Source organism: Anabrus simplex, chromosome 2, assembly GCF_040414725.1.
Source record: "Anabrus simplex isolate iqAnaSimp1 chromosome 2, ASM4041472v1, whole genome shotgun sequence".
Lineage (NCBI taxonomy): Eukaryota > Metazoa > Arthropoda > Insecta > Orthoptera > Tettigoniidae > Anabrus > Anabrus simplex.
Genome location: NC_090266.1, coordinates 1,042,796,191 through 1,042,808,980, shown reverse-complemented (window position 1 = coordinate 1,042,808,980; position 12,790 = coordinate 1,042,796,191). Strand labels below are relative to the sequence as shown.

At 40.0% G+C, this 12,790-nt stretch overlaps 1 protein-coding gene across 1 annotated transcript in view; it reads left to right on the top strand.

Moving 5' to 3' along the window:
* LOC136864677 (stalled ribosome sensor GCN1) overlaps positions 1-12,790 on the top strand; it is a 599,881-nt gene that overhangs the window by 200,652 nt on the left and 386,439 nt on the right. The window lies entirely within an intron of this gene.

Below are 12,790 nucleotides of genomic sequence, written 5' to 3'. Positions count from 1 at the left end.
TTTTTTTGGAAATGATCCATTATTAGAATATCCTTATAGTGTATTATTATTGGTACATGCGAGCACAGAAATGGTGTCCCGGTATAAACAAAGCATGGTATACCCCCACCTCCACGCTGAACGCATTGCTGCAGGTAGACACCCCGCTACAAGACTGTTGTGACTGAAATGGGCACTGTGGTCGATGTATAGCAATACACACACTGTGCCTTCAGCACTACCCGTTCACTCTCTCCCCTCTTTTTCGGTACAGCAGTGGCCTTCGACACTACCCCTTCACTCCCTCACCTCCTTTCAGTACTGGAGTGGGGCAGTGTTGATTGTTTACGTCGGGACACCATTTCTGTGCTTGCATGTACAGCTATACTTATTCTCATAATTCCTATGTTTGTCATACTTCATTTTACTAAGAGATGGGTTTGGAAAAATATGTATGTTATAACATACTAGGATAATGAATGAAATATACTTAGCCAGCTCTATTTCTTTAACACCTTGACGCAGAGCTCCGTACATCATTTTGGCCCCCCTTTCTTCACATGCTGCCAAACTTCATGCGTGGTATAGACCCCTGTAGGCCTAAATTCATTTTGTTCTAGCATGTAAAGTTTTGAAATTGTGATGGAAATGGTATATCTTTGAAGGTGAAGATCTCTGCCTTCTGTGTATGTATGAATCAGCCCAAATCAGTGTTATTTTCTTTTCTAAAGTGTTTGAAATAGTCTAACCTCTTTCTGCTTAAGAGAATGTAGTTTTAAATTTCTGCTGCATTGTTTATGCAATGGAACATCATGCGTAACTTTGGCATTGTTTAACCTTTAGTACTCATGCGGCGGGCCATGCCCGACAACGAGAATATCCCGCATAGATCTTATGTCGGGCAATGCCCGACATGATTTTCTTCCCTATATAACTCCTTTGTTGGGTTACTTGTGCATGAATTACAGGTACAGTAAGCTACTGCCATCCTTCGACGACAATTTGAAGCCATGTGTAGCTATAATCTCCTTGAAATCTGGCTTTATGCACGTTCTTTGAAGACCGTGTGAGTTTGTGAACAGACGTTGGTTAGCAACATGGTGTCATTCGAGCAGCTTGAGAAAGAAATAGCCAGACTTTTAGGTGAAAGTGATGTTGATTTCAGCGATAGCGAGAGTGATTTTCAAATAAGTGGTGAGGAAGATATTGCGGAACGAGATTGTGTTGGTGAGTTGAGTAATGAAAATCCCGATAGTGAGAAAAATGATAAATGGCAGAGCTGGTACCTCTATTGATGGCTGGAAGAAATACTGTGACACTGACTTGGACTTCAAAAGCCCATTCACAGGTACTTCAGGTTATAAGTCATCGCAAGGTTGAGCGAACTTGACTTTTTCCAATTATTCACGACTGACGAGTTATTGTCGGAAATTGTGTGCGTGGCTAATCGGTATGCTAGTGTGAACATTCACAAAGTTAAGCCCCTCACATGTGAGTCTGTTAGGTCATGGGTAGATTTTACTCTTCCTGAATTCAAAGCATTTTTAGGCGTAATTCTAAATATGGCAATGAAGAGTAAGCCTGAATTACGACGCGAGACTGTGTTTTTCAGCAGTACTTGTAGAAAAAAGCCAGGATTACATCCCGGCGAATGTTTTGGGAAGTTCCACACAATGCACTATTAGACAAAAAGTGACTGTCAGAGATAATTTCAGGTTTGAAAATGATTAACATTGCACCTGAATACTGTATTGTACTTGTATTATATTTATTTTGTGTTTGCTTTAGTTGATTTTTTATAAATATGCTGTCAATATGTTTGTGCTGTCTCTTATCCCTCTGCAAGCATATTCTTAAATGAAGCTGGAGAGGCAGGGGTGTTAAGAAAAAAAGGAGGGCTAAGTGTTAAGGCTTAAAACTTCTCTTTATACAGTAGAACCTCGATTATACGTTCCAGGAAACCACGTTTTCCCGCATTATTCGTTGTAAAAATCCCGCATTATCCGTTCCTCGAAGAAACTATTTGCCGGATCAACCGTCCAGAAATTTCAGTCCCATCAACGCTAAATCCTCGATCACGTGTTTTCCAAGAAACTGTATCTTACACGAAAGGACTACGGCACGGATCTTGGTATTGACGTCTCGTCATTGTGGTAATTTGAAGAAGTACCGGTACTGTACTGGAAAAGCGATCGGCAGTGAACTTGCATAAGGGATCATCTTAGCATCACATTTGGGTAGTATGGTTTAGAGAATCCTTGGAAATCATAAAGACGGCCCCCCTTTAGCTCTTAGGAAAAGGAAAGTTGTAAGGTGTTTTTCTTTGAAGAAAATGATTTAAAAGTCTGTATTACATAGAAGTGGTAATACTGCCCCCCACCAACAGGCAGGGGATACCATGGGTGTTATTCTACTGTGAAATACAAGTCACCACCCATCTGCCAAATATTAAAAATACTACATACCCTCAGGTATAGGCACCCCCCCCTCGAAAACTGTCATATGGGCGCCCATGGCAGAGAGTGTCCTCGACAATTGGAAGGAGACAGAGCGCATTTCGATAGCTTTATTTGAAGACGGAACGAGTTTTGTCAAATGTTCTTATTTGCAAAACGAGTTTCGTCAAATGTTCTTATTTTCAAAACGTCTACATTATGTCCAGGGTTAGATACTTTTTAAATGTTTTGATTATTTTTTTCGAGAGTGTCGTCGAACAGGTTTTCGGCATTTCCCTCGGGGCACTGTATAGTCACTGGGCTTTCAGGCAAGAATCGAAACTGCTCCTTCTTAAGTAACACATTTAGTATTTTAATATTATCAAATACGATTATTTTATCGAGACCAGAACAGATGTTGCACCTTACATACGTACATAAAGCCATGGGAGGATTGGGATTGCCTATTACCGTTTTGGTCCTAATATAAGACTGTGAATTTCACGTTTTTGTGTTAAAATTTTATAAAAGCTGCAGTCGTTTTATTTGCGCAGTTACATTTAAAAACTTTGTATCTCGCATTCGTACAGACTCGTACAGCGAGCGCGCTTTCCAGCTGGGTTCAAGGTCGCGAATAATCGTAATTTCGGAAGTGTTAATGATATTTTTTCACTTTCCAATTTGATTGTGGTTAGTGATGGGCAGATGAGAACTTGAGGATTGATACTTTCGAAACCATGTTCTTGCATTCAACATAACCTTTAAAAGTAGATGTAGCCTAGGCCTAATTTACCTGGTACAAGATTTCCATAAACTGACTAGGAACAGTAAACTGGTGACCAAATTACAATGGAAGTTTAAAAAAAAAAAAAGGATTTTTCAATCATGTTAGATGCATTTGTACTTAATGTGCTTTATTTTATTAGATTAGAGAATGAAAAACTACTTGTGGTCGATTGTTGTTTGGCTTGGCGTTACGGGATTTAGATTTTTCAAAGAGTTTGGGTGTTCAAAGTTGCTGAACTGAAAGAAGTTTTCAAAGGAATATGACGAAGTTTTCAGAGGAAACTGACGGAAGATTCCCCGGTAAAACTCAATGTAAAGTTTCGAGATACTTAAGTCGCGTACCGGTAATAAACTTTTAGAGCCAGCCCTGCGGTCTAACTTGCCTGCCTCTAACCTGGAGGGCCCGGGTTCGATTACTTCTCAGATCAGGCATTTCTGCCTGGATATGAGGCCTGGTTCCAGGTTTACTCATTATATGATTACCTTTAATTGAGGAGCTATTTAATGGTGATATGGCGACCCCGGTCTAGAGAGCCAGGAATATTGGCCAAGAGGATTCATCAAACTGAACATGCGTCACCTCGTAATCTGCAGGCCTTCGGATCAAGGACAGTCACTTGGTAGGCAGAAGGCCCATTGGGGCTGTAGTTTGGTTTATTTTAGGGGCATTTGTAAGATTATAAGTATACATATTTCATTTTTGTGATGTTTTGCCAAATTGTTGATGGTTCATTTGTTCCCGGATTTTCCGTTTTCTCATGTTGTATGTTTTTTTTCCGCGGTCCCTCCAAAAAACAGAATCGAGTTTCCAGTGTATCTGCAATTGGGCCTTATGTAGATTGATAGTGTAAATTAGCATATTTTTTTTTAATGAATGTTGACATCATCTGATGAGAATTCTTAGAATTCTTTCAAAGCCTTGAAACATATTACGACTCACATTTGCTTAACTTGCTGTCACTTTGAAACATGATATTGCATGCCACGGAACGATGGCACAGTGTAGTTTGAATGAAAGTTAAATAATTAAATTGTAATAAGTCAGACGATAACAGCACTAAACAAGACTGAACTGAGCAAAGTGAGAGTGAATGCATAATGTAAGGAATGGGAGGGCATGATTTGTTTGGCCAAGTAATGGATAACAAAACACACTAAAGTATATGCCCTTCTTCTCATGAACTAATTGTCCCATTAACCTGGGATTTGTGCTAAATGAATCTTCGAACTATTGATCCCGGTTCTTCCACTCAACGTTCCCAGGCAACGATTATCCTACATTTCGTTGCATTGTGAATCAGGCCAGACAAATACAAGAATGTCACATTCATTCCGTACAAAATGTGGACGGTCTCCTCCATTACTACACTGTAAGAGCTAAATTTAAAGTTAATGAATGTAAACTACATTCTTTTGAGTCTACTGTAAATATTTGAAAATAATTGGAGTTAAACAGTTAACAGTGAAATTTTAGTGAGATCGCTGCATTCTTTTAGTGCTCTAATCTGAATCGCCTCTGTCTGCTGGGTAAAGCAGCACTCAAAGGGTCACTCCTGTGTTCCCCGTCGCTGAGAGGTTACAATACTGCAGTTTAAAACATTGTGGGGTTTTTTCCCTAACTGATACGAATTTGTCTGCTTGAAGTACTAGTATGCTGTGTATATTTTGTTATACTCTCTGGGATATGAGGGATAAAACAAAATAAATGGATGAACTATAAGGCCCAAGTGCAGAAACGATGAGTAGTTTTACGCCTTAGACAATGTTTACCTAAACGACATGTAAGTTACGCATGGTGTTCCATTGCATAAACAATATTTTGCAAGTTTCAATATTGGTTCCAAAATGTAAATAGAAGTATCGTCCATACTACCTTTCGCTTGTCGCAACCAATGAAAGTCTATTCTTGAATGAAATCACTGTTATACTTTAAAAATCAGCCTCGTCAATACTGTCAATATATAATTTGTGACTTCATTCTATTTTAAGTTGTATCTTTTTCAAGTGTAATAGTGCTACCATATGTTTTCTCTTTCAGGTAGTTTATAAATTTATGCACTTGAAGTTAGTTTTCAGCAGACTGAAGAGCCTAACAGTTATAAATTACAGTAACTTAGTCGAAACTGAAGAGATGGCTTCAGATACACAGTAGAACCTTGATAATTCGAAATCTGTTAATTCAAAATCTCCCCTAATTCGAAGCAGCTTTTGTTCCCAGAAACATGAAGTTCGGTTTTGCATGTTACTCAAATTGTTTAATTCAAAATACGGATAATTCATCATTTGAAGCACAATGTCGGCCCCGTTAACTGAAATTGACTTTTAATTCGAAACTGCCTTAACATTTTGAAAAAAAAAAATGTATTTTACAGAGTAATTGAAGTTCAGTATTTCTCCGCGTCATGAAAGAACACGTCTTCCGGAATGTGTAGGGTAACTTTCTGCACTTTCGCCCACTTTGGCATGTCTACAGTGTGCGTCTCATATCTGCCAAGTTCTAGTGGAGTCTTAATTATTTTGTATCGGCGTTTTAAGGAACGCCACAACATCTCGTAGCAGGCAGTGTACGGAGAGGTAGAATCTGCGAACACTGGCGATGCCGACATTTGGCGAAAAAGCGTGGCTAATGGTAATAAATTGGTACGCACCGAACAATGTTGTCAATGCTGATGAAACTACATTGTTTATTTTTTAAATGCTGAGGCCAAACGGACTTATGGTTTTAAAGGAGAGATTTGCCAGCCGGGAAATGTACTGTGTTGCTATGCAGTGCACACGGAAGTGTGAGACTTCCTTCCCCTGTCATGTCCGGCCCTGCGGTCGAGGGGGCCACGCGTCCGCCTGTCACCCGGCGGCCCCGGGTTAGATTCCCTGCCGGGTCAGGGGTTTTTAATTGTAACTGATTTATATCCCTGGCCTGGGGACTGGGTGTTTTTGTCGTAATGTTCATTTCTTCAGATTCAACACTACACTTTCGCGATTGTCAAATACACGCAGGTTCACAACATATGGTGCAAAGTAGGGGCAAGAAATCTTCTTAGGTCGATGCCCTGAATAAATGGCATTTTTTCCTCTCGTCATAGGAAAGTTCGAAAAGCCACGATGTTTTAAGGGCATCGGGTACTTTCCGTGCAAGTACAAGGCATCTAAAATGCATTCAGTACAGTAATACAATAAATAAAGCACTTGCACAGGGGAGCCAGGATAGATTTCTAGTCTTTGAATCACGTTTTCTTTCCTTTGATTTCATTGCGTGAGGTTATGTTTGCCAGCAAGTTATCCAAGTGCATTATTTGAATATTGTAAATGCACCTTGTTGGATACATTTTGGAAATAGTTGTTTTCCATGGCATTTGAGAGGTTTAAACTGTGAATCAAGATTAATTGCATGCAGTAACAGGTCTTAGAATATGTTGTCACTTCCAAATTACGTGTTGACGGTTAATTCGAAATCACGTAATTTGAAATCAAATTTTTGCGTCCCCATGACTTCGAATTAACGAGGTTTTACTGTATATATTAAAAAAACCACCACGCCAAACGTTAGTTGGTTATCTGTCTGACAATACACAACTACAGTATGACTAAACATGAGTATGACTTGCCTGCAGATAAGAACATCACTTTGGTGGAAATGAAATCTCATATTTTCAACAGGAAGGTGACGTGCCACCGTACGATGACTTGTAGCTTTCAGTATAGTGTTGTCATTATGGTGAGTGTAATCTAATTAGCATCAGCAAAGTAAAGATGAAACTACGGTAGTCTGTAACTGAATGATTTGTATGGGCCAAATAGGTAGGCTTGCATTCTGGAGATAGTGCATTGAAACCCACCTTCGGCAGCCCTGAAGATTTTCTCTCCTTTCCCCATTTTTACACCCGGCAAATATTCGGGCTGTTATTAAGGCCATGGCCTGTCTTTTCCAGTCCTTCCCTTTTCTTGCCTCATGGTAGCTGAAAACTTACGATAATTGGCGTGAGGAGAATCCGAACCCCCACTCCACTAGTGTTGGCTACTGAATGCACGATTCGAAACAGTGTATAGATTCATTAAAGTGTCCGAGTGAATCGATTCACAGGAACGGCGAGCTCACGGCACACGATTCACCTTACTCCCAGCGGACATTGCTGTGTGGCGCACTCACTGGACGTTGATGGCGAGCCGAGCTTCCGCTGCAGCGAGACAGTGAATCATGGCACATTGAAAGAATCGTGAATGAGCGCGGCTCAGTGAGACACGATATACACAGGGCTCCTTATTGGCTCACTGGACACTGGTGGAGAGCCAAGCTTCCGCTGCAGCGAGACATACAGTGAGCCATGGTACACTGAATCGTATGCTATAATGGACTCTCGAGCTCAGCTCATATGAAAATAATACCCATTTGCATTCACTGTCCTTTTCTTATAGGGAGGTTTAAATAATAGATGGATTTATTTGCAGTGTTAAAAAGGTAGTCAAAACATAATTCTGAAGTAGCTAGTAAGTAGGTAGCTCATATGAAAATAATACCCATTTGCATTCACTGTCCTCTTCTTATAGGGAGGTTTAAATAATAGATGGATTTATTTGCAGTGTTAAAAAGGTAGTCAAAACATAATTCTGAAGTAGCTAGTAAGTAGGTAGGCTATTAGGTTATATTATTTATTAGTTTAATGAATGTTGGTATTATAACTTAGTTGACATTTGACAATTAAACTTGACTCTAGCCTGCCCTACGACTGAGTCATACTCATGACCACTCAAAAGTACCTGTTTTTTATTGGGAAGAACGTGTCAGTATTCCTTCAGTTCATATGTCACATCGTTGCACAAGACTTCAATCATATGTGGACAGTAAGTGAGCCGACAGACGCAATAATTTAACAAACAGCATGTTGAATCGGCTACTGTACATCTCGGGTAGCCTATACAAAATATGACTATTTATTTTTAAAAAATGAAAATGCTCAGCTGATAGAAAAATACATATTTTCAAAAATGACTGAGCGAGTTGTCATGCGGTTAGTATCGCGTAGCTATGCGCTTGCATTCGGGGGATGGTGATTTCAAATCCCACCGTCGGCAGCCGTTAAGATGGTTTTCTGTAGTTTCCCCATTGTCACACCAGGAAATGCTGGGACTGTACCTCAATTCAGGCCATGGCTGCTACCTTCCTAATCCTAAACTTTCCCACCCTGCGTCGCCGGAAACCTTTGATGTATTAGTGTGACTAGCATTTTTTTCTAAGAAAGGAGTTCATAGTACGAAGACCAGATGGCAGCTGCGAGCATTGAATGCTGTTGCTGCTGTCTTACCAGCACATACTACACAGATGCAGTAGGAGCGGTGTCTAATGTGCCATGAATCGGATTACTGTATAGATTCAGTAACGTGAACGGAATCAAATGAATCGAATGTCCCATCACTACACTCCACATGTGTGCACACAGCCTACTTTGTAGTGCCACTATTATGTGTACTTATTTGTGTCAGGCTCAAGAAACAAGTACCTTATAATATTTCTCCAAAAGCCAAATATTAGTTTTAACTGTACCTGACCAATTGCGGAAACTGTATTTAGACTAATTTTGTGGTTAAACAATGCCCAAATGTGGTCACCACATTGCAAAGACTTTATTTCGGACACTGTCTAAAGGCGATGATAAAACACTGCTGAGATCGCTATTTAACCTCAAATTTTAGGAGTGAATCACAATCAAGAGGTTATGTACCATGAAACATAATTTGTATTTTCACGTTAAGATGGTTCCGTGAAGAAAGATTAGTCCGATGGCCTCTTGCAGGTCCTGCATTAATAGTTGATGCTGTGCCACCCAATACTCATTACATTCAGCTACATGCGAAATGACTGTCGTCCGTTTTTCGCAGCCTTCTCACTGAAGACGTGGTCAACAATGCGGCCAAGCTGTTTACTTAGGAACTAACATCAGTCTGTAGCTGAATTACTATATCGGAATTAATTCATCATTCGGGCTAGTGACAAAACCATTGGACTGTGACCAAGTAAAGGGGGCCTGGGGGCCTCTAGCGTTCTGTAGGGCAATAGCAGCACATTCTATGTTGGGCAGTGGCTAAAAGCTGAATTAGTTTATAATTCGTGTTTGTGACAAAGTTGGTCTGAGTTGTTTAGGTCCGGCTAGTGGTGACAGTACCATTGGTTTGGATTGGTTAGGTCTGGTTAGTGACAAAACCACTAGACTGTTACCGAGTAAAGGGGGGGCTTGGGGGTGTAAGCCCTCAGGTTAGGGCTCCGAAGCGGTTTTTATGTCTCCAGCCTTCTGTAGCGCGATAAGAGCGCATTCTATTTCGCCTAGGGCAATAGCAGAGCATTCTATGTGGGCGAGTGCAGTGCATTCGATTGGACACGTCTCCGCAAATATTAGTTTATTGTTGATTGTTGCTGATTGATGATTCATGAAACGGCTGCATGCGGTGGATGTGTTAATAATATGAGGTCTTATGCGTGATTGAGGCGAACGTGAATGATTTGGTGGAGTTGTATCAACGTCACGACTTGCTTTCAAGTAATAATGTGTGTGAAAATTGTAACCGTGATGTTAAATTGTGTGTGAATAACAGTAATCGTATAATTTTTGTGTGTAGTCTCAGTCGAACGGGGTGTCAGGTGCGGTTGGTTTGTGAGTGCATGAAAAAAATACTTTCTTCGAAGGTTCAAATTTGAAGTTGTTTGATGCTGTGGTCCGTTCGGTCGAAATGCCTGGGTACATTGTGAAGCTCTAGTTGGGTTTTTGTAATAGAACTATTGTTCATTGGTCCAACTTCTGTCGAGAGGTGGAAGCTAATAAAAAAATTTAAAAATAGTTTGTCCCAGTGTTGCCAAAATTGATAAGAGTGATTTCAGAAAGATAAAGTACAATAGTGGGAGGCTTATAGGACTGTGGTTAATTGGAGGCGTGGAGAGGGAGGACTACAGAAAACTTGTTATTCCTGTAGAAAATAGGAGCAAAAAGACTTAGCTCAAAGTTATAAAAGACTGGATACCGTCATGCGGTATAATAATCTCGGATTGTTAGGAAGCATAAGATTGCTTGGAGCACTAGGGATTCGTGCATCTCCATGTCAATAATTCTTTTCAGTTTGTGGACACCAAAAAGAGTGGTCACTTAAATAGGGGGAATAGGAGGGTTATGTCAAACCGTCGTCCTGCCGTGCATATGTAGAATGTAGAAAACAGGTAGCAACATTTTATGTACGACAGCTACTGAGTTCCACTGTTCACCAGAAGGAAACACCATTTCATCTGATATCTTGCTGAATCCGTGTGTAAGTGTTCCTTCTCCGTAGACGCGAGAGTACATGAATTCCACTCATTTGGCCTGAGCCCTGGAACTGTTCAGTCATCTCACATTACTATGTAATTCAATTTTTTCTCAAGAGATGGCAGGGTGAGTTGCATTTGTGATTTGTGTAGGGATTCTTCCTATCCAATGTTATATGTTCTTTGCTAATATACTATATCAGTAATATGCTTGCTAATATTAGTTTGAAGTGGGCTATATCTAGACTTCAAGATTCGCTTGTAAACAAGATGGCTGCCAGTAAACGACTGAAAGTTACCAATATATAACCCCTTTCAGAAGTTAATGATGATTAGGAATGTTAATTTTTTCAGTGAAATGTTTTGTAGTAGTAGTAGTAGTAGTAGTAGTAGTAGTAGTAGTAGTAGTGCACCGGGCGAGTTGGCCGTGCGGTTAGTCGCGCAGCTGTGAGCTTGCATCCGGGAGATAGTGTGTTTGAATCCCATTGTCGGCAGTCCTGAAGATGGTTTTCCATGGTTTCCCATTTTCAAATCAGGGAAATGCTGGGGCTGTACCTTAATTAAGGCCCACGGCCATTTCCTTCCCACACCTAGGTCTTCCCTATCCCATCGTCGCCATAAGACCTATCTGTGTCGGTGCGATATTAAGGGAAAAAGTTATTACTGCAGCTCTGATGATGTTGCACACGTAGGTGGATAGTTTTATGTCTGACCTGTGCATTGCAAGCACGCATCAATCATGTACTTTATATTTGTCTGTGTTTTGTAGTTAAGTGTCAGTCAGCGTACGGGTTAGCACAATTAGCTGCCATTCTTAGGAACCTGAGTTCGATTCCTGGTACCATATTGCCAGAGATTTACGAATGGCAGGAAGGTTAATATCGGTAAAAATGGTACGTGCAACTCCCTTCCACTGGGGGCCTGTCTAAAAATAGTTGCACCACCTCAGGATCAGGAAACATGTTTAGTTATGAAATATTCATGGTTGTTTCTATTAATATAGGAGGTGTGATCATTAACAAAGTGATCATTGAATATCTCGTAACTAGGGCCAATATAGGTTTTTTTTTGTTTGAGAGAAGTAGGTTAAAAACATGATAAAAACAATCCAATCATAAGGAATTTTGTTGTTATTATTGTTATTGTTATTTACGCCCCCACCTAACAATTTTCGGAGACTCCAAACAAAACATACTATGCGTTAAAACAAATGGAGACAACGATTGTACGAAATTAGACATTATGATAATAAAATGCATTAATGCCTCGCCTGTAGATATCCATAAATGCGGCAAACTTTCCTGTTATTTATTTTTAATCTTCCCCTTTTGGAACTTCTGGCACTATGCTGGTACTTGATAGCATTCCAAAACCAAACAGTGTGGTCCCTCTTATCTCATTTACAGCTGTTTCGGTAAATCCTGATGTGATAAATGTGGAGAACAAGCATGAAATATACTTTAAAATAAGGGCTTGGCTTTGAACAGCAGCAGTTGTCCAAAAAATGCTTCCAGTCACCGTGTATTGTAGTCGGAAAAACAGCTCGTAACATACGCTAGTTATCAGCTGGTTGTTTGGCACTCTTTCTACCAAAGCACAGCTTTATTCAGGGGTGGCTTCTGCTACACCGACTGGGAATATCAGAGACCATCCCCAGAAACCATTTCGGAATAGATTCTCACTGTTTGGACTGAATAGTTGGGAAATAAATTATTTTTAAAAGTTCCAAGAAAGACTGAACCTTGAATTCTCTTGATCCTTGACTGACGAGATGGCAGTGAAGATGAAGTCAATTGGATTGATGACATGCCGGTAGCAGGGAAAATGGCGGCACAAGACGATAATTCAAATGAAAACAGTGATTAGGTTTACTCAGGTTTACTGTGTGGTAGGCCTACTGCTCAACTGACAGAGACCTATGACTGGCCAGTAAGTTCTTTTGTATCAATATTTTCTCTACGGAGTCGAGTGTGAAGCGAGACAAATCTTCGTAGAGAGTTTTTACAACCATATATCCTTCCTGACATTAACCTAATCAAAGGAATTAATGAAATGAAATGAATGACATGACATGATATGAGTAACTAAAACAGACTATATTTACTTTATATGTAGGCCTGAAAGTAGTGTTCACCATCTATTGTCTTTTTACATTTAGAAATACTGCCTTCCAATGAAAATAGCCGTATAACTCAAATACATTAATAAGTTTTTAAACGAATAGTGTATAATGTATAGTAATGTATAATTTATAGCTCTTCATAGCCTAGAAGCCAAGTGTTCACTGCACAAAATTTGAGGTTAT